Genomic DNA, 9,440 nt, shown 5'->3' on the forward strand with positions numbered 1-9,440 from the left:
CAACAACTAGTAGATATCTTCACAGAACCACTATGTGAAGCTACTTTTACAAGAGTGGTAAATGAAATTGGAATGGTTTCAGGTTCTTTCACAAAATCTGTTTAGTTTTTGTTCTCATGCATCAGACTTTATGATCTATGTTTACAGATTGTCTTATCTCCATGTAATCTGTGCTTAAATTGTAACATATTAAATACTGATTGTTATCTAATGTGATTCTATAAACTCTGAAAATGTTTTGAATGTTGTGTGACTATTCATTCCAATGAGAATTACTGTGCTAGATGCTGACCTAGTAGTCTTTAACATACTATATATCCCATGTTTGAATTAGTTATTTATGTGGAAATCTCAAACACAAGCAAATTCTGATTTTGATCTTAGTCAAATTTACTTTGTGTATCTTATTACTAAGTCAAAAACTAGATTATTGCTTCTTTTCTGTCAAATTCTGATGTCAGTAAATCTTAAGGATGAACTACATGCTTGATAAGCCTCACTTATCTGAAGAAAATAAAATATATATAAGAGCTGGAAAAAAAAATGAAATCAGGTACTCCTTTGAGATCTAGAGTAAATATGTGAATGGGAAGACCCAAATGCATTGCTGGTATTAAGTAATATGCATTAGAAAAGCAAATTTTTTCTTGGTGACTTTTCACATTCTCTGATTACTGGAGAAATATACTGATAACATCATAAATTCTGAAAGCAGTTGTAACTCATTTACACTAAGAAGCCACTGTAAAAAGAATGTCAAAAGATGCATCAAATGAGCACAAACAGTTGAGGTGGATTCTTGCATAACTTTATTCTATAGTAGACTTCAAAATTAAAGACAGATTTTAAGCACTTTTCTTAGTTATGCCTTATTTTTAAGATATACTGAAGTTTATCAGACTTTAATTTTTATCTGATCATTTGCAAATGCACACACTCTCACTCTATATGAATGATGAAAATTAATGTGGTGATTAAGTTGATTCTGACAAATAGTTAAGTATTATTTGCATAAATTCTGAGGACAAGTTCTGATTATGTTCTGATGATTGAACTCTGAAGAAACCAGTCAGTATTTATATGAAGAAACACAGAAATATACATTCACTTTTTGAGTACAGAAGCCATATTCTGATGACCGTTAAATTCTGATAATAGTCAAGTTCTGATGCAAATCCTGATGGAAACTCTGATGCTTAACTCTGATGCTTACGTGACATTATTTATTTACTTGACTTATTTGTGGTATTTACTATAACGGTCATATTTATCATAAAATGATTAAGTGAGATAAAAAAAAGTAATAATCATTTGGTTTATGGGTTGCATGTTTGTTTTGAAAACAACATGTGAACAATAATTACTGCACATTTCCCGTGCCCACTAACCACTGTTTTGACTATTTATTGCGTGACAGGTGTCAAATGTCTGTTTTACTTTCAAAAAGAGCCATTGAGTGGAAAGAGTATAAATATTAGAGTTAAAAGATTTCATAATCTTTTACCTACTCTTACTTTATCTATTATTTCTTTTACTCTCTCTCTCTCTCTCTCTCTCTCTCTCTCTCTCTTTTTCTCTCTATTTTCTGACGGACTCTCTTACAGGCATTTTAACAAACACCTTTCGTACACACAACTTTTCACTTAATTTCTTACAGATATGGCACCTAAGGATCTTATCTATGATGGAGCCAAGTTTGTTCCCAACAACTACATGACTATTCTCAACAAGGACGAGGCTCCTCCTGAACTTCACTTCATTCAAGACATTCTATCTCGAAGTGAAATTGGGTATGCTCTGACCCAACCACAGATTCTTTCAGGCATAAAAATTCTGAAGTTCTGGAGGTCTGGGGTATATGATGATGGTGGTGAAAATGGGTCCCCAAGTATCATTTTCACAACTGGGGAAAATGAGCATCTGGTTACCTTGTCAACTGTTCGACAAGCATTGCATCTGCCAGAGAACTGTACTTATAATTCACAAGTTGGGGAACCAGTTCTTCAACAGATGATGGCAAATCTTGGGTATGAGAAATCTTTGTCCAAGCTGGGACAACTGAAGAGGCCCCACATTAGGAGGGAGTGGATTTTCTTTTTCGACTGTATTACTAAGGCCTTTGCCAACAAGTGCTCCAACTTTGATGCTATCCCAGTAATGAGTCAGCAAATTGGGTATGCTCTTCTTCATCAAACCCATTTTGATTATGCTAGTGATGTGCTAGGTTTTATAGGTGATCGGATGAAAGAAGATAGAAATATAGTATATTTTGCTAGATTCTGTCAACTAATATACAGTTTCTATTGTCCTGATGCATCTCAAAACTTTAGTGAGACAATTGATCCATTTAAACTTCACAAAAAGGCTTTCTCAGAATTATTATCTACTGATAATAAGAAAAATTTACTAAGACCCCTCCAAATTCCTCACTCTATTAAACAATTCTTAGTAAATGTTGATCCTCATACATACAAATCTATATATCCTGATGTTGCACCTACACAACCTACCACTTCTCAACCTCCACCAACACAATCATCTCAACCACAACCATCTCAACCACAACCATCACAGCCTACTATCAGAACCTACTTTCAACCAGCACAATCCTCTCAACCAACCTCTATTACTTCTCAAAAGGTGCCAGTTGTAAAATCTGAAAAATCTTCTAGGCCTAAAAGGACTATTTTTGTGCCTAAATCTCCACCAAGGAGAAGAAGAAGGGTTATTTTGAGGGATGAATCTGATAAGGATGAAGAAGCACAGGTTCCTGCATCAGAACTAGTGACAATAGCAGCTGAAAAAGAAATTTTTCAGAAGGAGGTAGCAGCTGAAGAATCAATTCTTCAGAAGGAGATGAAAGCTGAAGAGGTAATTTCTCAGAAATAGGTTAAAGCTGAGGGTTCTAGTCTTCAGAAAAGAAAAAGGTCTTCAAACTCTGATACAGATAATGTTTCTCCATCTAAGAAATCAAGATCCAAGAAGAAGAGAGCAGGTGTGAGAATAACACAAGCTCAATATGAAGAAGCCGAGGAAGGGGATCAGGAATCTCTGATCTCAACAGAACCAATTGTCATTGAAGCCCTTCCAGCACCTAAAGACACTGTTCCAAACACAGTGATCACACCTCCTCTCTCTCCAGTAAAAGAAACTGCTATAGTTGAAGATTCAGGATTAAGTCCTGAAATTGATATTAACAGGTTGAACATACCAACTGTCTTGTATCTGGAAGCACCAGCAAAGAAGACAACTCCACCTGTTTCTCTATTAAATGTTGAAATACCAACTACTCCAATTCTGGATGTGGAAACAGATGAAGTTGTACCAGAATCTCCTACAGCTAGATACACTCTTGTGTTGTTAGAAGATGCTGAGATTTCTTCAAGTTCTGGAGATAGTGCTCCAGCAAGTGCTCCAGTACATGTTCCAATTCTTGGAAAGGAGGCACTGCTTAAAAAGTTTGTTGAAGAAGATGCTCCTGTTCCATGGAAGAAAACTCACAGAGGAGTTGAATGGACCAAGAAGTGGAATGAATCTGACTTCATTCCCAGCTCAAAAGTTCTGTCAGATCATATTGCAAAAGCTAATGAGTTGTTAACAAATTCTGACTTCAAAACTCAACTTAAAGTCACAGCTCTCAGTACTAAAAGTCTTCAAGGTCAACACTCCATTACTCATGCCAAGGTTGATAAACTACAGGAAAATTTTGATAAGCTAGACCTGATGCTCAAGCTAGACAAGAACAGGTTTATCATACCTATTCATGAAAAAGTAGAGGCTATTGAGAAAGTTCAAGAAAAGCAACAGGCCCAACTGACTGAGGTCCTGCAGAATCAAGCCTCTCAACAGACTCAACTGAATGAAATCCAATCTTCAGTGGAACTTCTTCTCTCTCTACTCCTATCAGATGATGCCAAAAAGGGGGAGAAGGTAGTTAAATCCAAATGCTCTACTATTCAAACACTAAAGAAGAAGGATGATAAAGAAGATGACCAGGGAAACCCTAGCAAGGGCAAAGGTCAAGATCAAGGTCAAGGGCAAAGCAGCAAAGTTTCTTCACAGAAACTAATCTCTGATTCTAGAAAATCTTCTACACAGAAGAATTCAAGTTCTGATGCTGTGAATGCTCAAGTTCTGAAAGCAAGTTCTGATGATCAAAGTCTGATGAAAAAGCCTGATATTCTGATTCAAGCTGAAAGTCAAGACTCTCAGAAGTTTTTACAAACTCTGAAGCTTATTCTGATGAAAATGCCCAAGATTCAGACACTTGATGAAAAAATTGCTAGAAGATTATTTCTCAAGCATAATCCTGGAATGGATTTAGAGACTCTAAAGGAGGAAGAAGCTAGATTTGCAGCTGAGAAGAAAAATCTTAAGTCTAAAGCTTCTAATGCAAAGAAACCTCCAAGGCCTAAGGAAAAAGGCATTGTGATCAAAGAAAAATCAACTTCTGAGGCATCAAAGCTTAGGACAAGATCACAAGTTGAGATTGATCCCAAAGCAAAAGGGAAAGAAAAGGTTGATGAACCAACAAAGATTCAGAAGAAGAAAACTCCTTCAGTTATAATAGATCATGTCTATCAAGCTACAATGCATGATGATGTTACTCTGATAGAAGAGGAAGTTGAATCTTTGAAGAGAAGGAAGAAACTGAAAGAAGCAGAGTTAACTACTGATATTGATCAATCTACTCAAACTCTGGAAGCTCAGGGTTTATCAAATCCTGAGAAGCTATCTGCTCAAGTTACAAATCCTGAACAAGTTATCAAGACATCAACATTTGATAGAGCTCAAGTTGATTTGAACAAGATGACAGTTGCTGATAAGAAGAAACTCCTATGGAAAAATGTTAATCCATCAGATCCTAAGAAAAGTTAACTGCTATCTGATTTCATGATTGTTGGATTGAAAGCCAGAGAAATAAGAGACAGAGCTGGATTAGATTCTGAAGAAGCCAAGATCAAATTAGGAGTTGAAGTAATTACCAGAGATCCATTCTTATTAACTGCAAAGCACTTGAGGAAGTTATACAGAAACACCTTGACAAGGTTATATTTGTTTAAGTGGTACTGGATGCTCATGATAAGGGTAATGTCAAAGAAAATCTGTTTCTATTTCTTGAAGATGGAAGAACATACAGAATGACAGAATCAGATGTGCTGAACAAATCTCTGAAAGAACTTCAATTCTTTCACTATCTTTTGGAGATAAAGTCTGAGATTACCAGAAGATGGTCAAATTTCATCATGAAGACCATAAGGGATAAAGCCAGAATCTCTGGATCAAGGGTTACAGAATTTATTCCAAATATAGTTGAAGATGATGGAAGTGAAATTCTAATGAAGAAAAATTCTTCTAAACTTGAAGTTATTCTGAAAGAGAAATGTTTGTGCTATAATGAAAACTCGTCTCATTTAAAGGTAATCAGACTTGATGATGGATTAGAAAGAAATCACATCTCAGCACTTAGGACCGCAATCTACCAGATTGGAAGTCAAGATGAAGAAATGAAGCAAGTCAAGGCTACATTAGCTCAAGTCCTGAGAAATGCAGAAGAAAAGCTGATATCAAACTTTGTCAAGAATCACTTTGGATTCAGATTGACTCAGTAAAATTGGTAAAAACTGCAAGGACTGTAAGTTGTAGTTAGTTGTCTAAATAAACTCTCATTGCATTTGTACTTAAATTTTTTTGACATCATCAAATCTATTAACTTGTATATTTTTCATAATTTACAAGTTGGGGGAGATTTTTAGATATATTTGTGATGTCATAACTAATCTGATGTGTTTAGTTTCAGATCTTAATATCAGGAATTATCAGGACTTACTAGAAATCAGAACTTACTGAAGTCAGAACTTATATCAGAACTTAAGGCCGTCAGGATTTATATCAAGACTTAAGTGCGGGTACTTCAGATAAGGAATGAAGCTGATTTATAGGAGAGGGTCATGACTAAAACACTGGAAGATATGCTTTAGAGTTTAAAGACTAGAAGACTTGTAGAAGATAATATCTGATTGATATATTTTAGGAGACATAATTATATTCCATATTAATTAGAAGATATCTTGTAACTGTGTACTATATAAACACAGCTTAGGGTTTACACCATATGTGTTATCATTCACGAGGAAGATTATTCATTGTAACCCCAGCAGCTCTTTATGATATTGTTCATCACTGAGAGAGAACAACTGTTCTATTATAACATAGTTAATTATATTGAATATACTTGATTACTATTACATACTTGTGTTGATAAATTGATTTAATTGTATAAACACTATATTCAACCCTCTTCTATAGTGTTGTGTGACCTAACAGTATGTGGTCGAATGCGTATGATGGCAAGGGGTGGCTTATACTACTTCATAATATTTACTGATGATTTTAGTAGATATAGATATGTGGTTCTTATGAAGAACAAATCCGATTCTTTTGAAATGTTCAAAGAATATAAGGCCGAAGTAGAAAAGCAAACAAGGGAAAAGTATAAAAGTTTTACAATCGAATCGTGGAGGAGAATACTTAAGCCTCAAATTCAAGAGTTTCTTGAAGGAGTGTGATATTGTGTCACAACTTACTCCTTCTGAAACACGTCAATGGAATAGAGATTCTGAGAGGAGAAATCGTACCTTATTGGACATAGTGTGATCGATGAGGAGTCAAGCGGATCTTTCAATCAATTTCTAGGGTTTTGCTCTAGAAATGACTGCATATACACTTAACCGATTTTTCGAAAAAAGTGGTTCAAAAGGCTCCATATGAGATATGGATTGAGAAATGTCATAGCATGTCATTTAAGAAAATTTGGGGACATGAAGCATTTGTGAAATGTTTAGTCTCTGACAAGCTTGGACCAAAATTAGATGGATGCTATTTTGTGGGATACCCAAGTAAGACCAAAGGGTATAGTTTTTATAATCCTTCCTAGAATAAAGTGTTTGTTGCTCGGACCTATGTATTTCTTGAGGGAGAACTACTTTCTAAGAAAATCAGTGGGAGGATAATATATCTTGATAAAGATCGAGAACCACATGATAACATTGAACCAGAGTTGGAACGAGATCAGAATGTACATCAAAATATTGAAAGTAATCATGTTCAGGAAACACAGGTTGTTCGTAGATCTAGTAGGATTCACCATGAGCCTGAGAGATATTATGAATATCTCTTGACTCAAGATGGTGATGTGATGCTTACGGATAATGATGAGCCTCTCTCCTACCAAGATGCTATGAACAGTCCAGACTCCGAGAGATGGCTGGAGGCCATGAAATCCGAGATGGAATCCATGTATCAAAATAAAGTATTGACTTTAGTTGATGCACTCGACGGGGTAAAATGGTGTGCAAGACATGCCTGTATAATAACAAGACTAAGTCAAATTGACAACCCTAAGGGTAATCTATGTTTGCATTATGTATTGTAATACTTAAGTCTATAAAAATGTTCAAGGGCAGACTTGAGTCTTTTTCTGTAAACAGTATCAATCCTAAGAATTCTATTTGGAAGAAGATCAAGAAGATCATGCCTCAGAAGAATTATGAAGAAGCTTGTAGTTAAATAAATCTGTTTTGGGAAAATTATTCTAAGTCAAGATCTCTACAAGTCACAGATTAAGTGTTATAGAGAAGTCATTCGAGAACTCCAGAATGACTTATCGAGAAGTCAGGAAAGCTACTAGAGAACTCAGAGATATCGACAATCCAATTTGAAGACACGAAGAATGGAGATATCGACAAGTCATTTCTTCACTAGAGAACTCTGAGATATCGATAAATCTATTTGTCACTAGAGAACTCAGAGTTATCGATAAGTCTATTTGTCATTAGAGAATTCAGAGTTATCGATAAGCCAAAGTGAAGACATGAAGATGAGAGATCTCGACAAGACAAATTCTCTTATAGAGAACTCAGAGACTTCGATAAGTCAAAACAAATGTAGAGTAATTAGAGATCTCGGTAAGACAATATACTTATCGAGATGTCAAGTTCTCTATATACCAAACTGGAGATCTCGAGGTAAAACTCAAAGTACAAAATGCAGACCAGTTCAATATCCAAGATTATCAATCAACAAACAATCTAATCAGTTGGATTGACAAGTATACAAAAGCAGCTTGAAGAGTACAAGATCAAAGGCCAAGATTAACTAGCAAAGTAAAGTCACAGGCGTGCAAGATTAGCAAAGATACACTAAGCCAGAAATAGAAAGATTTGATTATCCAAAAATAGGGTTGAGTACATGTTGTTGCATGCTGTGTAATAACCAGTGTTTACTGTTCTATAAAGTAAACACTGGATGCTTTGTTAGCTGTAATAATTAAGATTAGAAAAATCTTGTATTCTCTCAAGGAAGAAGCTAAGCTCTTTATCAACAAAGAGCCTAGAAGTTTTGTAGCAAAATATTCTTAATTTTGAAATAAAATTAAGTGAGTTTTGAAAGATATGTTCACTGTTTTATTTGTATAAATTCAGTACTAACACATTTTACTACAAGATTTTAATTTACTTTATTCACCATCAAAAACACTTTAAGAAAAGCAGAAAAACACTAACACACATTCACCCCCTCTGTGTGTGATTCATTATCTAACATAAAACCTATAGGGTGCAAGTGGGTGTTCAAGAAGAAAACTGACATGAATGGTAAAGTACAGACCTATAAGGTGCGACTAGTGGTAAAAGGTTTCAAAAAAAAATCGTGATATAGACTATGATGAGACTTTTTCACCAGTTGCTATGGTCAAGTCCATCAGGATTTACAATAGCTGCTTGCTTTGACTATGAACTTTGGCAAATGGATGTCAAAACCGCTTTCTTATATGGGAGCCTTGAAGAGGATGTATATATTCTCTTGTTGGTGGTTAATTTAAATTATTTGCAAACAGCTAGAGTCGGGCTTGTTCTATTACTAAAATTCTATTCGTAATAAAACTTGGCTATAATAATAACTGATTGAATAAATCCTAATCTTCCATATATTTGCACTAATCCTATGATCCATGACTGGTGCATGTTTTGTGTGAATTCAGTAAATATAGAGTTCTTAAATAGTTAAAATATACTCATTTCATGGATCTCTTTCAATATTCTGGCGTGTACAATATATTCCTAAATACTACCTGTTGGCCATTTATCTTTGTTAACTTTTTTGTTCTGGCAAGCTCTCATTTACAAAGAAAAGTATTCACGGTCCAAGATTAATCTCTCTATATATTTCTGTTCCTGTTTCATCAGACTAGGCCATTAGGGCTAGATTGACATAGCTTGTTTCTTCATCTTCATCCACTCCATCTTCTGCCCAGTCATTCTCTTGTATAATGAAAGCCCTTTCCTTTTGTTTGAGCAACTCAAAGTATTTCTGTTTAAAATCAACAGGCTCAAACTTCTTTTTTCTGGAATCAGATTTTCTACATTCACTGGAAAAATGAC

The sequence above is a fragment of the Apium graveolens genome, chromosome 1 (assembly GCF_009905375.1).
Source record: "Apium graveolens cultivar Ventura chromosome 1, ASM990537v1, whole genome shotgun sequence".
In the NCBI taxonomy this organism is placed as follows: domain Eukaryota; kingdom Viridiplantae; phylum Streptophyta; class Magnoliopsida; order Apiales; family Apiaceae; genus Apium; species Apium graveolens.